At 48.8% G+C, this 17,943-nt stretch overlaps 1 protein-coding gene across 4 annotated transcripts in view; it reads right to left on the bottom strand.

The window, feature by feature from the left end:
- Nucleotides 1-17,943, bottom strand: part of CANX (calnexin) — a 193,059-nt gene that overhangs the window by 8,584 nt on the left and 166,532 nt on the right. The window lies entirely within an intron of this gene.

Genomic DNA, 17,943 nt, shown 5'->3' with positions numbered 1-17,943 from the left:
AAAGGAAAGGTTCAGAGAAAGATGACAAAAATAAAGGAGATATGTCTTACCTATGAGGAAAAGGCTTAATAGGTTAAGGCTCTTCAGCCTGAAAAAGAGATGCAGAGGGTGTGGTAGAGGTCATGAGTGGGGTGGTGCAGCAGATGGGGATGAATATCTACCCTTCCAAATAAGACTAGGGGGATCTTCAGTGAAGCTAATAGGTAGCACTTAAAATAAAACAGAAGGGGCGGAGCAAGATGACAGAGCTCATCTGTTCAGCATGGAACTTTGACTAAGATTTTCTTGCTGTTGCATGTTGGGGAAAAAGACTAAGGCCCAGATGCATCAACCGAACGTAAAAAAATCTAAAACGTAAAAGTGCTTACCGAATTTGAAAAAACAAAGAATGCACCAAAAAAACAAGTCGCACATGTTCAGTGCGGTATTGTAAAGTACAATGCATTACAGATTCATAATCCCCGTCGGTAATTGGCTCCTAAAACATGCGCAGAGCCACAAACGTCAACACAAACGTATTAAACCTACGTAGGTTGCTTACGTCAGATGGGGGCATGCAAGCATTTAGCTCTGTGATCCTAGCAGGAGAGTGCAGTTGAAGACGTCCTCCTCAAGACTCCAAAGGACGTCCTTCATAAACCCCCCTTTCTAACAAAAGACTTCTTTCACTGTGATCCCCTTTAGCTCAGCAGAGAGACCTGGGCCCGCCCCGGCTGGGGGGAACAGAGGAAGGAGGGGACCTGGGCTGCTTAAAGCTGTTTCAGAACCGGGAAATTGGCTTCAGAGGAGAGCAGAGAAGCAGGGGAGCAGTAAGTCGGACCTCGGGGGGGGGGGGGGGTGGGGGGGGGGGGGATTGGCAAGGCCGTCCAAACAGGACGCTCCTGTTGCGCGCCTTGCCCCCTCCCAATCCTTTTTTGATTTTTTGTTTAGCTTTTATGCAGGGGAATGCGGGGCGGTGTTTATCTCACTTTTGTTTTTTAACATCCCAGCATTGGTTTTTTATGGTGCAGGGGGAAGCGGGAGGATGACAGCTCTGGCCTTTTACGCCTGCTCTGACCATCTGTTAATATGTCACGGTAAATAATTCGGTGTAATCGTCTGGTATTGTTAGTGCATCCCGAATCGTCCACATTACAATGGTAGTTACTTGTTTGTATTCCGTTTTCGTTAGCTGCTTGCTTCGTTAGAAAAAGGCCTTTAATGCATGCAACGGTTAGGAATTTCTTCGTTAAAGGGTTGTTAGGGGTCGTTAAGGTTTAGTGCCATCTGGGCCTAAGTCAGTCCTGGTTATGGGTCCGATACACAAATTTGTCTTCTGCAGCTCTGCTAATCCCCCACAGGCTTCAATTGGTGGGCCACTGAGAAATTTATTCAGTAAGAGAGCTGGAGTCTCCCTTAGCCACGGTGGTTACATTTAGCACAAAGAAATGCAGCATCCCCCTGCCCTACAGCTTTGAAGAAGAATGGGAGGAGACAGATGATTTTGCCAGAGTTTGGAGCTGCAGCAAGAAGCAGGCCTGTTCGTGAGCTCTGGTCTTTGGCTACTGAAGAAGTGGGAACTATCACAAGAGCCTTTTGTCTCCTTGAAAATAAAACACAAGTAGTAAACTAAATCTGTTTGGCAAGCATTATTTAAATAAATCTGACAGAGCAATAAAATCTCATGCTGCACTGCCACTGGCTAAATCTTTTTCTAAACATACAAATAAATTAGAAGTACAAGAAAAGAAGCTGGAAGATTTGACACAGTTTCAGAATGAGAAATGACTAAGAGACTTAATAAAAGATAATACTTTGGTTCATAGGAAACTGGAAGTAATAGAAAATACAACTAGAAAGAAAAATTTGTGATTTATAAACTTTACAAAGCTGAAGACTGTTTCTGCTAAATTCAATAGAAAAAAGAAGTTATGAATTTTTTTTTCTATTCTTCCTAAGGTGGTCACATCTTTATTATGTTCCATCTACAGTTGATGAAAAATCTGGAAAAGAATCTATTTTGCTGGACAGTTTAAATAGTATTAATTCTTCTCTGGAAATACAAGATGATAAAGCAGTGACTGCTACATTGACTTTTCTGGAAATTTCTGACATTTAGGGCCCTGTTTACTAAGGTATGCTAGAGTTCTTAGTGCACACTAAACACTAGCGACACCTATATATTCCTATGGGTGTCTCTAGCATTAGTTCATGCTAATTTTTAGTGTACGCTAAAAACAATAGCGTGCCTATAGCACAGCTTAGTAAACAGGGTCCTCAGTTTTGAAGTAGTACTTCAAAGTTATACAGAAGTTTTCCTGTATCTTCAAGATCAAAGTCTTTTCCGACATGGCCAGAGCCATACAGACTCACCACCTTCTTGCTGCTTTGGCCTAGGGTACAGCAGACAGGCATAATTTCATTTAAAGTTTCCTTTAGGATGTGTGATCTTATAAGACCAAACTTTTTTTTTTTTGAGTCATCACAATTGTCATTTCTCCTTAGTACCAAATGCTCTATCATCATCTAACGATGGTGTTTAACCTTTGAACACTAGTGATCCACCTTAAAGGTCTGCAAACAGTAATGGTGGAGAAGGAAAAAATGGTTTGGTTCTGAAATACTTAATCTAAAGTGGATCTGTAGGAGGGGTTTTATTAGTATACTAGTAAAAAAGGCCCGTTTCTGACACAAATGAAACGGGCGCTAGCAAGGTTTTCCTCGGAGTGTGTGTGTTTGGGAGAGTGTATGTGAGAGTGAGTGTTTGAGAGTCAGAGTGAAAGTGTGAGTCCAATCCATGCTCCTCTGTCACCTGGCCCCTCCATTCATCCCTATCCAGCAATTCCGCTGTCTCCCTGAGGCCTGCCCTGCAATCCATATGCATCCATGGCCATCTGTCCCCTCCATTCATCCCTATCCAGCAATTCCCCTCTCCCTGAGTCCTGCCCTTCCAATCCATGCCCATCCATGCTCCTTTGTCACCTGGCCCCTCCATTTTTCCCTATCCAGCATTTCCCCTCTCTGCCTGAGGCCTGGCCTGCAATCCATATCCATCCATGGCCATTGTCCCCTCCATTCATCCCTATCCAGCAATTCCCCTCTCCCTGAGTCCTGCCCTTCCAATCCATGCACCTCTGTCACCTGGCTCCTCCATTCATCCCTATCCACAATTCCCCTGTCTGCCTGAGGCCTGCCCTGCAATCCATATGCATCCATGCCCATCTGTGCCCTCCATTCATCCCTATCCAGCAATTCCCCCTCTCCCTGAGTCCTGCCCTTCCAATCCATGCCCATCCATGCTCATCTGTCACCTGGCCCCTCCATTCATCCCTATCCAGCAATTCCGCTGTCTCCCTGAGGCCTGCCCTGCAATCCATATGCATCCATGGCCATCTGTCCCTTCCATTCATCCCTATCCAGCAATTCCCCTCTCCATGAGTCCTGCCCTTCCAATCCATGCTCCTTTGTCACCTGGCCCCTCCATTTTTCCCTATCCAGCATTTCCCCTCTCTGCCTGAGGCCTGCCCTGCAATCCATATCCATCCATGGCCATCTGTCCCCTCCATTCATCCCTATCCAGCAATTCCCCTCTCCCTGAGTCCTGCCCTTCCAATCCATGCTCCTCTTTCACCTGGCCCCCTCCATTCATCCCTATCCAGCAATTCCCCTCTCTGCCTGAGGCCTGCCCTGCAATCCATATCCATCCATGGCCATCTGTCCCCTCCATTCATCCCTATTCAGCAATTCCCGTCTCCCTGAGTCCTGCCCTTCCAATCCATGCCCATCCATGCTCATCTGTCACCTGGCCCCTCCATTTTTCCCTATCCAGCAATTGCCCTGTCTCCCTGAGGCCTGTCCTGCAATCCATATCCATCCATGCCCATCTGTCCCCTCTATTCATCCCTATCCAGCAATTTCCCTCTCTCCCTGAGTCCTGCCCTCCCAATCCATGCCCATCCATGCTCCTCTGTCCCCTGCCCCCTCCATTCATCCCTTTCCAGCAATTGCCCTCTCTCCCTGAGCCCTGCCCTCCCAATCCATGCCCATCTATGCTCCTCTGTCCCCTGCCGCCTCCATTCATCCTTTTCCAGCAAGTCCCCTGTCTCCCTTCCATGACCCCCCCTTGCATCCATGCTCCTCTCTCTCCCATGTCCCAGCCTGGGCCGCCCTCTTCTTCCCCCCCCCTTCGCATCCATGGTGTCGTTTCTCCCCTGCCCTCCCGCTCCCATTGTTTTTCTTTTGTGACCACCCTCTTCGCTCCCCCCAACATGGTTTTTATTTTTTTTTTCTTGTTTTTAAATGTACCTCCGTGGTTCCGGCAGCGAAGCGTCAGGAAAGGAGGCGGTGCTCCCGACGTCTAGGTTTCCCTTCGCTGTGTTCCGCCTTCTTTTGACGTCATCCTTGACGTCAGAAGAAGGCGGAACACAGCAAAGGGAAGGCTAGACGTTGAGAGCGCCGCCTCCTTCCCTGACGCTTCGCTGCCGAGCGTTGCGATTGGATGAGTGTCATTGCTCCGCCCTCGACGTCATCACGTTTGACGCGTGGGCGGGGCAGACACAATGCGATCTCACCCCCTTCACTTTTGGCTAACAGAGGCTTCATTCGAACGTTGGAGGTGCGTTTTATATAGAGAGATTTACTGTTCCGGCTATAGTAGGATACAGGACATGTATAGTTACACTGCACATTGACCTTCGTGGGTGTTGTATGGGACCTTTTTGTAAACAGGGTCCATAGGATTAGGCATATCCATGAAGAATTGAGAACATAATAATAAAGTGAGAGGGAGGGATGGGGGTCGAGTCTGAGTTGGGGGAGGGCGGAAATGTTAAAAATTTTTTGATGATGCCACAATTATCTCTTTCGCATGCAGAGGGACATGTTAATTTTTTCTTTTTGTTGTATATTGAACATGTTGTTTACACTAATGACATCAATAAAAACTGTTGAAACTAAAGTGGATCTGTAGAAGACTAGAGAGAAAGTGGCAAAAATCATTGGGCCTAAATGTGAAAAAAAGAATTGGAGTTTTAACTCACTGTTTATAAAACTCCACCGACTTCAAAGAAAAAATTGTGGTATTCCAGTTTATAAGTAATGTTTCCGATACAAAGACTCTCTTCCAATTAGTCACGAAACTGACTTAATACTGTTAGTTTGACAAGCTTAGATGACACCCTGCCACCTACAGCAACTGAGTAAGCTTCTTTTTTTTTTTTAAGATAAAAGCCTTAAGATCAGAGCTGATGGTGAAATTAGGCCTTACCTGCTAATTTTCTTTCCTCTAGACCCTCCAGACCAGTCAAGACGCTTGGTTTATGCACTCCTACCAGCAGAGGGAGACTGAGAACACAAACTGTAACAATGTATAAGCTACCTGCCAACCCCCAAGCAGTCAGTAAATCAGTAACAAAGCAGAAAAGAACAAACACATAAAACAAATACATAGAACCCTGTACTCAGAACTTAAAACAGAAATAAATGTGCTTCTGTCGACCGAACGCCAAAGCGCTGCGGTCTGCCCCTGACAACGCAGAGGCTACTACCACTGAACTTCAGAAAACGAGAAGTCCAGAATTAAAGACCTATCCACCATAGCAACCCTGAGGCACAAAACCAAATCCAATCTGCAGACCACACTAAAACATACCGGGTGGGTTCTTGACCGGTCTGGAGGGTTTGGAGGAAAGAAAATTAGCAGGTAAGGCTTAATTTCACCTTCCTCAGCGACCCCCAGATGCTTGGGAAGTACTAAAGCAGTAAATAGTCTAAGGGTGGGAACCCCGAAAACCTGCCGCACCAAAACTCGCATCCTCTCTAGCCTGCACATCAATCCTATAATGCTTCACAAAAGAATGCAAAGAAGACCAGACAGTCGCTCTGCAAATATCTTGAGGAGGAATCTAACTACTTTCAGCCCAGGAGGAAGCCACCCCCCGAGTAGAATGCGCCTTAAGTACCGAAGGCACCTCACGCCCCTTGAGCAAGTATGCCGAAGAAACTGCCTCTTTCAACCATCTGGATATCGTTGCTTTAGAAGCTGCAGCACCCTTCTTAGGTCCCCCATACAACACAAACAACCTATCAGAGGCCCGAAACACTTGAGTCCTTGTCAAGTAAGAACGCAAAACTCGACGAACATCCAATTTAGCTAAACAGCATTGAGTCGAATTTCCCAACCTATCGCCCAAAACCGGCAAAGAAATGTCCTGATTCACATGAAACGAGGAAACCACCTTAGGCAAAAAGGATGGAACGGGCTTCAGGGACACCCTTTCCTTAGAAAAGGTCAAAAAAAGGAGCACAAGACAGCCTGCAACTCCGAAATCCACTGCGCCAAGGCAATAGCCACCAAAAACACAGTCTTCAGAGTGAGATCCTTAGAAGTACTCGAAACCAACGGCTCAAAGGGGGAACCCACCAACACCAGATTCAAATCTGTAGAAAAATGCTATTAGTTGCCTTCAGTGAAACCCAGGTCAAGGCAGGCTGGGAACTAGGCCTCCAAAAATCAAATAGCCATGTCTGACCCAGACAATGTCACTGCTGTAAAATGCTGAATTAAGCAACTGAGAAGCTGACAGAGGAAGATGGAATCTGTTCTCAAAACAACAGGCGGACAGATTAACAAGAGGTTGCAAGTGAAGATATTTTGTTTAAGGCAGATAACAGTGGGTCAAGTCAAAAGTAAAATAAGAGCTTCCGGGGGGGGGGGGGGGGGGGGGGGGGTGGGGGGGATGAAAGAAGACTTGGAAGTATGTGAACTCATTATTAGCAAAGATGCTGATACTTGGAACTTGGAAACATGTGAAGTCATAATTATGAACTGATAATATGCAAAGACTGGCAATGGGAAAATGAAAACCTAATAGGGATCAATGGTACAAGAAATGTATTTAAAGGCTAGTAGCTTCTGAGAGGGTAGGTAAAAGGGGATCCGGGAAGGCACGCAGAAGGGGGGTGCAGGCAGCCGGGGAACCCCAACGGGGCAGACTTCATGTGCCCAACACCCACATTCAGAAAGCTGCGCTACCGGAGGCAGAGAGGTTGGCCGGGTTAAGGAAGAAGAGGAGGAACTACCAGTCCTAGAATCCCTCTTTTCCCCACCCGGCTATGCAAGAATTAGGGGAGGAGATAGAAGATTGGGAAATGGTCTCTGAGGGAGGTGATGAGGGCCAGCTGGAGAGGCTGGGGGCGGGGGAAGTTGAAGAGGAGGATAAAATGGAGGTTACTGAAGGAGGAGGAACAGATGGAGATTGGAGCTCTGGCTCAAACCCGAAAAGCTGCTGTAAGAGGGTGGCTAGCTGTGCCTTGGAGAGACTGGTGGAAGACCAGAGGAGAGAGACTGAGGCGCTGGGGGAGATCTCTACTAAAGAGGAAACAGGTGCAGCCCCTGGGAGAGAAAGAGGGCTGGGCACAATTGAAACCCCAGTCTGAACCAGGTGGGACCAAAGCTGTGTAGCTGTGCTGTTAGAAAGACTGTGTAAACTGCTTCATACTGAAAAGGTCTGGGCCTGCAACCTACCAAGCTATTGTGTTTTCTTTCTGATAATGTACTGTTCCCTAAAAGAAGTAATTTTGGCTAAAGTGAAGTTATATGGACTGTTTAAACCCTGAATAAGACTTTGGCAGCAAACCTTAACAACCTGGGAGTAAGGTGTTTTCCTTTTGTGTCTATGCTGAATGGAAGCAAGAAAATAAAGTTGTTTTTTTTCTATAAACGTTTTGCCTTGATTGAGCCTCTGTGGAAACAATAGAGAGAGGAGAAAGTCCTGCAAGCTCTCAGGGGGTCTGGCGCTGAGTTCCCAGAACAGGCCAAGGTGATGTGGAGCGAGGCAACAGTCGGGTGAAGAAGGAAGCTAAGCAGGGTCGAGCCCGGATGGGTCCTGGAAGGGGGACCCAGCTACAAGCTAAGGCATTGCCCCGGAGACCACAGATAATGCTGACGGCACCCATTGTGTGTCGCGGAGCTCTGCACTCAGAATATGAGAAACGAGTGTCTGATATATGCCCTGTGATGATTTTGTACTAATCTGGCTATTGGTAAGTGAGCTAATAAGCTTTGACAGCTACTTTCTCATGTTTACAGAATCCCTGTGTCCTCCTGTTTGTGGAGTTCCTTAGTGCCTAGGCTGGGTAGATTAGTCTGGGACTATGCAAGGTCTGCTAGGTAATTAAACAGTATGACAGGGGGCACGTAAATCATTGGGAAGATAAATTCAAATCCAACAAAGGAACCACCTGACGCAGCAGCGGACGAATCAAATTCACGCCCCGCAAAAAACGAACCATGTCCGGAGAAGAGGCCAAGGATACACCCTGTACCTTCCCCCGGAAACGAGCCAAAGCCGCCACTTGTACCTTCAAAAGGAAATAGAGAGACCTCTATCCACAAAAATTCTAGCACTTCTGGAACCAAAAGGCGCCAAGGATAATAAGAACGCTCCTGACACCAGTTTTCAAAAATTTGCAACACATGAACATAAGTGACAGAGGTGGACCGTTTACGGGACTGCAACATAGTCTCAATTACTCTGGACGAAAACCCTTTCTTCCGCAACCTGTTCCTCTCAAGAGCCAAGCCATGAGAACGGAGACAGATCGGGCATCACTATGGGGCCTTGCACTAACAACACAGACTCCTATAGAGACGGCGGACCCCGAACTGCCAGACGCACTAGATCTCCGAACCACGGCCGACGAGGCCAATTCAGAGCTACCAGAATCACTGTGCCTAAGTGCCGCTCTATTCTCTGAACTACACGACCTACCAGGGCCCAAGGAGGAAACACGTACAACAGCTGTTGAGGAGGCCATGGAAGCACCAGGGCGTCTATCCCCTCGGACCGTGGATCCAGACGACTGAAAAACTTGGGCACCTGAGCAATGGCAGACGTCGCCATGAGGTCCATCACAGGCAGACCCCACTCCTTCACCAGACGATGAAACAGCGGACGATGAAGCGACCACTCTCCAGGGTCCAATGTGTGTATGCTCAGAAAATCTGCACTCACGTTGTCCACGCCGGCCACGTGACCTGCTGAGAGACACTGCAGATGAACTTACGCCCAATGCATTAGCTTCACTGTCTCCTCGGCAACCGCCCGACTCTTCATGCCCCCTTGATGACTGACATATGCGATGGCCATGGCATTGTCGGACAGAACCAGGACCGCCTTACCGCCCAGAAGATACTGAACAGCCTGGAGAGCCAAACGGATCGCCTGCGTTTCCAGCCGACTGATGGACCATCCGGCCTCCGACGACGACCAACAGCCCTGGACCACCTGTCCGAGGCAATGGGCCCCCCAACCTCCCAGACTGGCATCTGTGGTGAGAACAATCCAGTCCAGAGGATCCAAGGGCATGCCCTTCTCCAGATTCGGCGCGTGAAGCCACCACTGAAGGCTGAGGCGGGGAGCATCGGCAAAAAGAGTCTCTCATCCAAGTCCTGAGTCTGAGGAGACCAGTGATCCAGCAGGGACGACTAACTGCCACATGTGAGCCCGGGCCTATGGAACTACTTCTATCGACGTTGCCATGAGACCCAATACCTGCAGATAAAAGCGAGCTGAAGGAAGTCTCTTGGAGCAAAGCTGACAAATCAGAGCCTGCATCTTGACAATCCGAGCTGACGGTAGGAACACTTGGCCCTTCAACGTGTCGAAACGAACTCCCAGATACTCCAGGGACTGTGACGGAACTAGGTGACTTGTCCACGTTAACTACCCAACCGAGTGACTCCAAGAAACTCACCACTCTCGCAGTATCTCTACACTCTCCTGCCTTGGCTCGAATCAGCCAAGCGTCGAAATACGAATGGACCAAGATTCCTTGCTTCCTCAATGCCGCCACTACGACCACCATAACCTTGGAAAAGGTACGAGGCGCATTCACAAGACCGAATGGCAGAGCACAGAATTGAAAATGCTGTCCTAAGACCGCAAAACGAAGAAAACGCTGATGCGCCGCCCGAATGGGAATATGTAAATAGGCTTCTGTCCGATCCAATGAAGTGAGAAACTCCCCTGACTGAACTGCTACGATGACCGAATGCAAAGTCTCCATCCGGAAGGAGGGAACCTTCAGCGCCCCGTTGACCCTTTTCAGATCTAAAATAGGCCGGAAGGCACCCTCCTTCTTGGGAACCACGAAATAAATCGAGTAGCAACCCGCCCCCCTCTCTGAGGTGGGTACGGGATCCACAGCCCCCAGATCGACTAACTGGAGGGTTTGGCGAATTGCCCTGGCCTTGAGACGAGAGCGACACGGAGATCCCAGAAAAAAAAAATCGGGAAGAGGGCCATCGACCTCTAGGGCTGAGTACGCTGAAAAAAAAAAAAATCACCCTCTAGGCACACCATTGGCCCTACCCAGCCTGTACTGCCGAGCATCTCGCAGACGACCACGGCCTGATAGCCCTTGACCACCTGTTCTGGGACGCATCTCTGGCAGGCGCAGAACCTTAGCATCCCCAAGACTGCGTACCAACTTATCCAGCTCTTCCCCAAACAGCATAGAACCCTTGAAGGGGAGAGAACACAACTTGTACTTAGAGGCCGCATCTGCGACCCAACCTCGAAGCCAAAGAGCCCGACGAGCTCCCACAACCAATGCCATATTCTTTTGCCGATGCTCGCAGCAAATCATAAAGAGCATCCGCTAAGAAAGAAGAGTCCATCGCCAGCTTGGCTAATTCCTGCACCCAGGAAGATCTATCCACCGCCGGATCATCTAAGAGTTTTTCAGCCCAGCGGAAGCAAGCACGAGCTACTAAACCCTCCACACGAGGCCTGCAGCGACAAGGCGAACAGATCAAAACTACGCCTATTAAAGGATTCCTATCTTGAGGATCCCTGAGAGCAGCCCCCCATCAACAGGAATAGCAGTTGCTTTAGTGACCGCCGTCACCACTGCGTCTACTGTAGGAGACTTTAAAGATTCCATATCCTCTTGTGGAAGAGGATAAAGCCTCACCCTACAAGCAGAATCTGGGGAAGACCACTCCTGCATGACCATATCTCTGAGGTCTTTATTCATGGGAAAAGAAAGGGAAGACCAGCGAATACCCTTAACCAACGGGTCTACCTGCTTTACCTCCGCCACCGTGGTCTCAGGAGAATCAAATTTAAGTGTAGCAACCACAATCAATTCAGCCAGCTCATCTCTATGAAAGATCCTCACTACCGAGGGATCTTCACCTGGCAAGGACCCCTACTCCTCAGGACAAGTGTCCAGAAGAATGTCATCTTCAAGATCACTGCACTCCTCTTCTGAGTGCTGTAAGGACAAAAACTCAAGAGTCTTCTGACCACTCCAGAAGAGGGCGCTTGGCAACTAAGGGACCTACCCCCTTCTGAAGGTCTGCCTTCTGGGATCTTGACTTCCACACCTGGAACATCGACCAAATAAAATCAGGTGGGAATTTTATTTATTGCATTTGTATCCCACATTATTCCACCTCTTTGCAGACTCAAAGTGGCTTACAATAAATCATGGATAGTGGAAATGAGAGGAGAATTGACATTTAGTGTTACAGAAGTAGTTTGGGTAGCATGGTAATGGAAAACAAGATAGTAACATGACATAAGGCATTCTTAACATTGCTAGATATGTGTGGGGAATTCACAAGTTTTGGTTTTTGTGGTATATCTTGTCAAAGAGATGGGTCTTCAGTTGTTTGCGGAAGTTGGTCAGTTCATAGGTTGCTTTTAGGTTCCGTGGCAGTGCATTCCAGAATTGCGTGCTCATATAGGAAAAGGTTGATGCGTGCATTAGTTTATATTTTAGGCCTTTGCAGTTAGGGAAATGAAGATTAAGGAATGTGCGAGATAATCTTTTAGCATTCCTGGGTGGTAGGTCGATCAGGTCCCGTCATGTAGGCTGGGACCTCGCCGTGGATGATTTTGTGTACTAGGGTGCATACTTTGAACGTGATGCGTTCGAGTGGTAACCAGTGTAGCTTTTCTTGTAGGGGCTTTGCACTTTCATATTTTGGTTTTCCAAATATGAATCTGGCTGCTGTGTTCTGGACTGTCTGGAGTTTTTTTTTTTTTTTTTTGAGTATTTGCCCCCGAGCACTCAGGAGACCAGCCTACGTTCTGCCCCTGAAAATCCTGCAATGTCTGAGGCGAAACCGCAGGGCCGGAGGAATCCAAGATGGCGGTAGTTCCCGCCAAAATCGGAACCGCCGCTACGGCACCCGGGAGCAAAGGACATATCAACAGAACAGCGAATGATACACACCTGTAGTAGGTGTTCTCCAAGGACAGCAGGCTGATTGTTCTCATGACTGGGTGATGTCCCACAGCAGCCCCCTCCAACCGGAAAAAGTCTCGCAGGAGGTCCCGCACATGCGCGGCTGTCTTCCCACCCGTGCGCGACCGCTCCCGCTCAGTTATTATTTATTGCATTTGTATCCCACCTTTTCCCACCTATTTGCAGGCTCAAAGTGGCTTACAGAGTGTGGCTATGACAATCATTTTGTGATAACAGGTACATTTCTTATAGATTGAATATTGTTAAGAGAAGATAAGCATATATGATCTACGTTTCTTGGTGACGAGTACAATTATTGATTAACGATTAGGTAATTGAGGATGGATATGGAAGAGTTATGTCAGTTAAAGGTGTGGTGTGGTCATTGTGTGAGCCGTTGAAGTGGTTTGTAGGTTATGTATTTTCCTTGTATGCCTTTTGGAAGAGATGAGTTTTCAGAGATTTGCAGAAGTTAGTTATATCGTCAATAGCTTTCAGGTCTGTAGGAAGATCATTCCACAGCTGCGTACTCAAGTAGGAAAAGGTGGTGGCGTGTGTCAGTTTGTATTTCAGTCTTTTGCAACTGGGGAAGTGCAGGTTGAGATATTCGCAGGAGGATCTTACCGCGTTTCTGGGAGGCAGGTCCACAAGGTTTATCATATAGATTGGGGCGTCTGCGTGTATAATTTTGTGTACTATCGTGCAAATCTTGAACTCGACACGTTCTTTGAGTGGGAGCCAATGGAGTTTCTTTCTTAATGGTTTAGCACTTTCATATTTATTTTTTCCAAAAATGAGTCTGGCTGCTGTGTTCTGAGCGGTTTGTAGTTTTTTGATAGTTAAGTTAAGTAAAAAGCAAAGGAATAAGAAATAACTCCAAAGGGGAGGAGGGAGGGTACATGAGAACTATCAACTTGCTGTCCTCGGAGAATACCTGCTACAGGTATGTATCATTCGCTTTCTCTGAGGACAAGCAGGCTGCTTGTTCTCACGACTGGGATATCCCTAGCTCCCAGGCTCACTCAAAACTACAAACAAGGCACTCAAATTGGGCCTTGCAACGGCGAGGACATAACAAAAATTGACCTACGAAGAACAACTGAGAGTGCAGCCTGAACAGAATAAAACTGGGCCTAGGGGGGTGGAGTTGGATTCTAAACCACGAACAGATTCTGCAGCACCAACTGCCCAAACAGACTGTCGCGTCAGGTATCCTGCTGGAGGCAGTAATGAGATGTGAATGTGTGGACTGAAGACCACGTCGCAGCCTTGCAAATCTCTTCAATAGTGGCCGACTTCAAGTGGGCCACTGATGCCGCCATGGCTCTAACACTTTGAGCCGTGACATGAACCTCCAGAGTCAGCCCAGCCTGGGCGTAAGTGAAGGAAATGCAATCTGCTAGCCAATTGGAGATGGTGCGTTTCCCGACAGCAACCCCCTTCCTGTTGGGGTCAAAAGAAACAAATAATTGGGCGGACTGTCTGTGGGGGGCTTGTCCACTCCAGGTAGAAGGCCAATGCTCTCTTGCAGTCCAATGTCTGCAACTGACGTTCAGCAGGGCGGGTATGTGGACGGGGAAAAATGTTTGCAAGACAATTGACTAGTTCAGATGGAAATCCGACACCACCTTTGGCAGGAACTTAGGGTGAGTGCGGAGGACTACTCTGTTATGATGAAATTTGGTTTAGGGAGCATGGGCTACCAAGGCTTGAAGCTCACTGACCCTCCGAGCTGAAGTGACTGCCACCAAGAAAATGACCTTCCAAGTCAAGTACTTCAGATGGCAAGAAGCCAGTGGCTCAAAAGGAGGTTTCATCAGCTGGGTGAGGACGACGTTGAGATCCCATGACACTGTTGGAGGTTTGACAGGGGGCTTTGACAAAAGCAAACCTCTCATGAACCGAACTACCAAAGGCTGTCCAGAGACAGGCTTACCCTCTACACAATAATGGTAAGCACTAATTGCACTAAGATAGTTCCTTACTGAGTTGGTTTTGAGGTCAGACTCCGATAAGTGTAGAAGGTATTCAAGCAGGGTCTGTGCAGGACAAGAGCGAGGTTCTAGGGCCTTGCTGTCACACCAGACGACAAATCCCCTCCACTTGAAAAAGTAACTCTTCTTAGTGGAATCTTTTCTGGAAGCAAGCAAGACTCGGGAGACACCCTCAGAAAGACCTAAGGCAGCGAAATCTATGCCCTCAACATCCAGGCCGTGAAAGCCATAGACTGGAGGTTGGGATGCAAAAGTGCCCCCCTCGTTCTGAGTGATGAGGGGTTGGAAAACACTCCAATCTCCACGGTTCTTTGGAGGACAACTCCAGAAGAAGAGTGAACCAGATCTGACTGGGCCAAAAGGGCGCAATCAGAATCATGGTGCCGCAGACTTGCTTGAGTTTCAGCAAAGTCTTTCCCACCAAAGGTATGGGAGGATACGCGTACAGAAGTCTGCTTCCCCAATGCAGGAGAAAAGCGTCCGACGCTAGTCTGTCGTGGGCCGGAAGCCTGGAACAGAACTAAGGCAGCTTGTGATTGGTCTGTGTGGTGAAAAGATCCACCGAGGGGGTGCCCCACTCCTGGAAGATCTTGCGTACCACTCGCAAACTGAACGACCATTCGTGCGGTTGCACGAGTCTGCTCAATCTGTCGGCCAGACAGTTGTTTACGCCTGCCAGGTACGTGGCTTGGAGAAGCATATCATGCTTGCAAGCCCAGCACCACATCCCGACGGCTTCCTGACACAGGGGGAGAGATCCAGTGCCCCCCTGCTTGTTGATGTAGTACATCGCAACCTGGTTGTCTGTCCAAATTTGGATAACTTGAAAGGACAGCCGATCTCTGAAAGCCTTCAGCACGTTCCAGACCGCTCAACTCCAGGAGGTTGATCTGTAGACCGGATTCCTGGAGGGACCACCGTCCTTGAGTGTGGAGCCTTTCAACATGGGCTCCCCACCCTAGGAGAGATGCATCCGTCGTCAGCACCATTTACGGCTGAGGAATTTGGAATGGGCGTCCCAAGATCAAATTGGAGCGCATCGTCCACCAGCGGAGTGAAGTGCGAAAGCTGGCGGGCAGTCGGATCCCATCCACTAGATTCCCCGTAGCCTGATATCACTGGGAAGCTAGGGTCCATTGAGCTGGTCTCATGTGAAGACGTGCCATGGGAGTCACATGGACTATAGAGGCCAAATGGCCCAGGAGTCTCAACATCTGCCGAGCTGTAATCTGCTGGGATGCTCTGGCCCGGGAAGCGAGGGACAGAAGTGTCTGCGCCCTCGCCTCGGGGAGATAGGCATGAGCCGTCTGTGAATTCAGCAGGGCTCCAATGAATTCGAGTGACTGGACTGGGTGCAGATGGGACTTTGGGTAGTTTCTCACAAACCCCAGTAGCTCCAAAAGTTGAATAGTCCTCTGTATGGACTGTAGAGCTCCTGCCTCCGAGGTGCTCTTCACCAGCCAATCGTCAAGATAAGTGAACACATGCACCCCCAGCTTGCGTAGCGATGCAGCAACCACTACTAGGCACTTCGTTAACACCCGTGGCGCGGAGGTGAGCCCAAAGAGCAGCACACAATACTGGAAATGCTGTGTCCCCAGACGGAATCTGAGATACTGTCTGTGAGCTGGCAGTATCGGGATGTGGGTATAAGCATCCTTTAAATCCAGGGAGCATAGCCAATCGTCTTTCTGAATCATGGGGAGAAGGGTGCACAAGGAAAGCATCCTGAACTTTTCTCGGACCAGATATTTAAGCCACATTGAACCTGCAAATAGGTCGGGGAATGTGGGATACAAATGCAATAAATAATAAAAATAATAATATTTGTTCAGGTCTCAGGTCTAGGATGGGACGCATCCCCCCTGTTTTCTTTTCCACAAGGAAGTACCTGGAATAGAATCCCAGCCCTTCTTGCCCTGGTGGTACGGGCTCAACCACATTGGCGCTGAGAAGGGCGGAGAGTTCCTCTTCAAGTACCTGCCTGTGGTGGGAGCTGAAGGACTGAGCTCCTGGCGGGCAATATGGCGGAGTGGAGGTCAAATTGAGGGCATACCTGCACTGCACTATTTGGAGAACCCACTGGTTGGAGACTATAAGAGACCACCTTTGGTGAAAAAATGTCAACCTCCCCCCGACCGGTAGATTGTCCGGCACAGGCACTTGTATGGCGGCTATGCTCCCTTGGATCCAGTCAAAAGCCCGTCCTCTGCTTTTGCTGCGGAGCCGCAGGGGCCTGCTTGGTCACACGCTGTTGATGGGAATGAGCGCGCTGGGACTGAACCTGGGAAGACTGTCATAAGTACATAAGTAATGCCATACTGGGAAAAGACCAAGGGTCCATCGAGCCCAGCATCTTGTCCACGACAGCGGCCAATCCAGGCCAATGGCACCTGGCAAGCTTCCCAAATGTACAAACATTCTATACATGTTATTCCTGGAATTTTGGATTTTCCAAGTCCGTTTAGTAGCGGTTTATGGACTTGTCCTTTAGGAAACCGTCCAACCCCTTTTTAAACTCTGCTAAGTTAACCATCTTCACCACATTCTCCGGCAATGAATTCCAGAGTTTAATTACACGTTGGGTGAAGAAACATTTTCTCCGATTTGTTTTAAATTTACTACACTGTAGTTTAATCGCATGCCCCCTAGTCCTAGTATTTTTGGAAAGCGTGAACAGACGCTTCACATCCACCTGTTCCACTCCACTCATTATTTTATATACCTCTATCATGTCTCCCCTCAGCCGTCTCGGGAAGGAGGATTGTACCTACGCTTGGTGTAAGCATAAGAAGCAGTCCTCTTTCCCCTGAAAAATCGCCTACCTGAAGAGGTAGGTGCTGAAGGTGCCCGGTGGGAGAGGTTGCCAAGGGCAGTTTCCCGCTGGTGAAGCTGTTCGACTTTCTCACCAAAAATATTACCACCCCCCCCCCCCCCCCCCCCGGCAAGGGACATCCGCCAGCCGTTGCTGGGTCCAGTTGTTCAGGTCAGAAGCACGCAGCCATGACAGCCTGTGCATCACTATACCCTGGGCAGCGGCTCTGGATGCAACATCACAAGTATCATAAATACCCCTGGACAGGAATTTGCGAGACGCCTTCAGCTGCCTGACCACCTCCTGAAAGGGCCTGGCCTGCCCCGGCGGGAGCTTGTCAACCAGGTCCGCCAGTTGCCGCAAATTATTTCGCATGTGGATGCTCGTGTAGAGCTGGTATGATTGGATCTTGGTCACGAGCATGGAAGAATGATAGGCCTTCCTCCCAAACGCGTCCATAGTGCGAGATTCCTGCCCCGGGGGCGCCGAGGCGGTATCCCTCGAACTCTTGGCCCTCTTGAGAGCAGAGTCCACGACTGCTGAGTCATGTGACAACTGAGGCCGCATCAACTCCGGGTCTGTGTGGACTCTATATTGGAACTCTGCTTTCTTGGGGATGGTGGGATTAGATAGGGACTTCAACCAGTTCCGAAGCAGTGTCTCCTTCAGCACATTATGCAACGGTACCGTGGAAGACTCTCTAGGTGGTGATGGATAATCGAGGACCTCCAGCATCTCATCCCTCGGCTCATCCACGGTGACCACTGGGAAGGGAATGCTCACAGACATGTCCCTAACAAAGGAGGCAAAGGAAAGGCTCTCAGGTGGCGAGAGCTTCCTTTCAGGTGAAGGAGTGGGGTCAGAGGGAAGACCTCCTCCTACCCCCACGAGGCCTCC

This window comes from Microcaecilia unicolor, chromosome 8 (genome assembly GCF_901765095.1).
Source record: "Microcaecilia unicolor chromosome 8, aMicUni1.1, whole genome shotgun sequence".
Classification (NCBI taxonomy): domain Eukaryota; kingdom Metazoa; phylum Chordata; class Amphibia; order Gymnophiona; family Siphonopidae; genus Microcaecilia; species Microcaecilia unicolor.
Note: the sequence above shows the minus strand (reverse complement) of the source record. Positions and strands in the feature narration are given on the sequence as shown.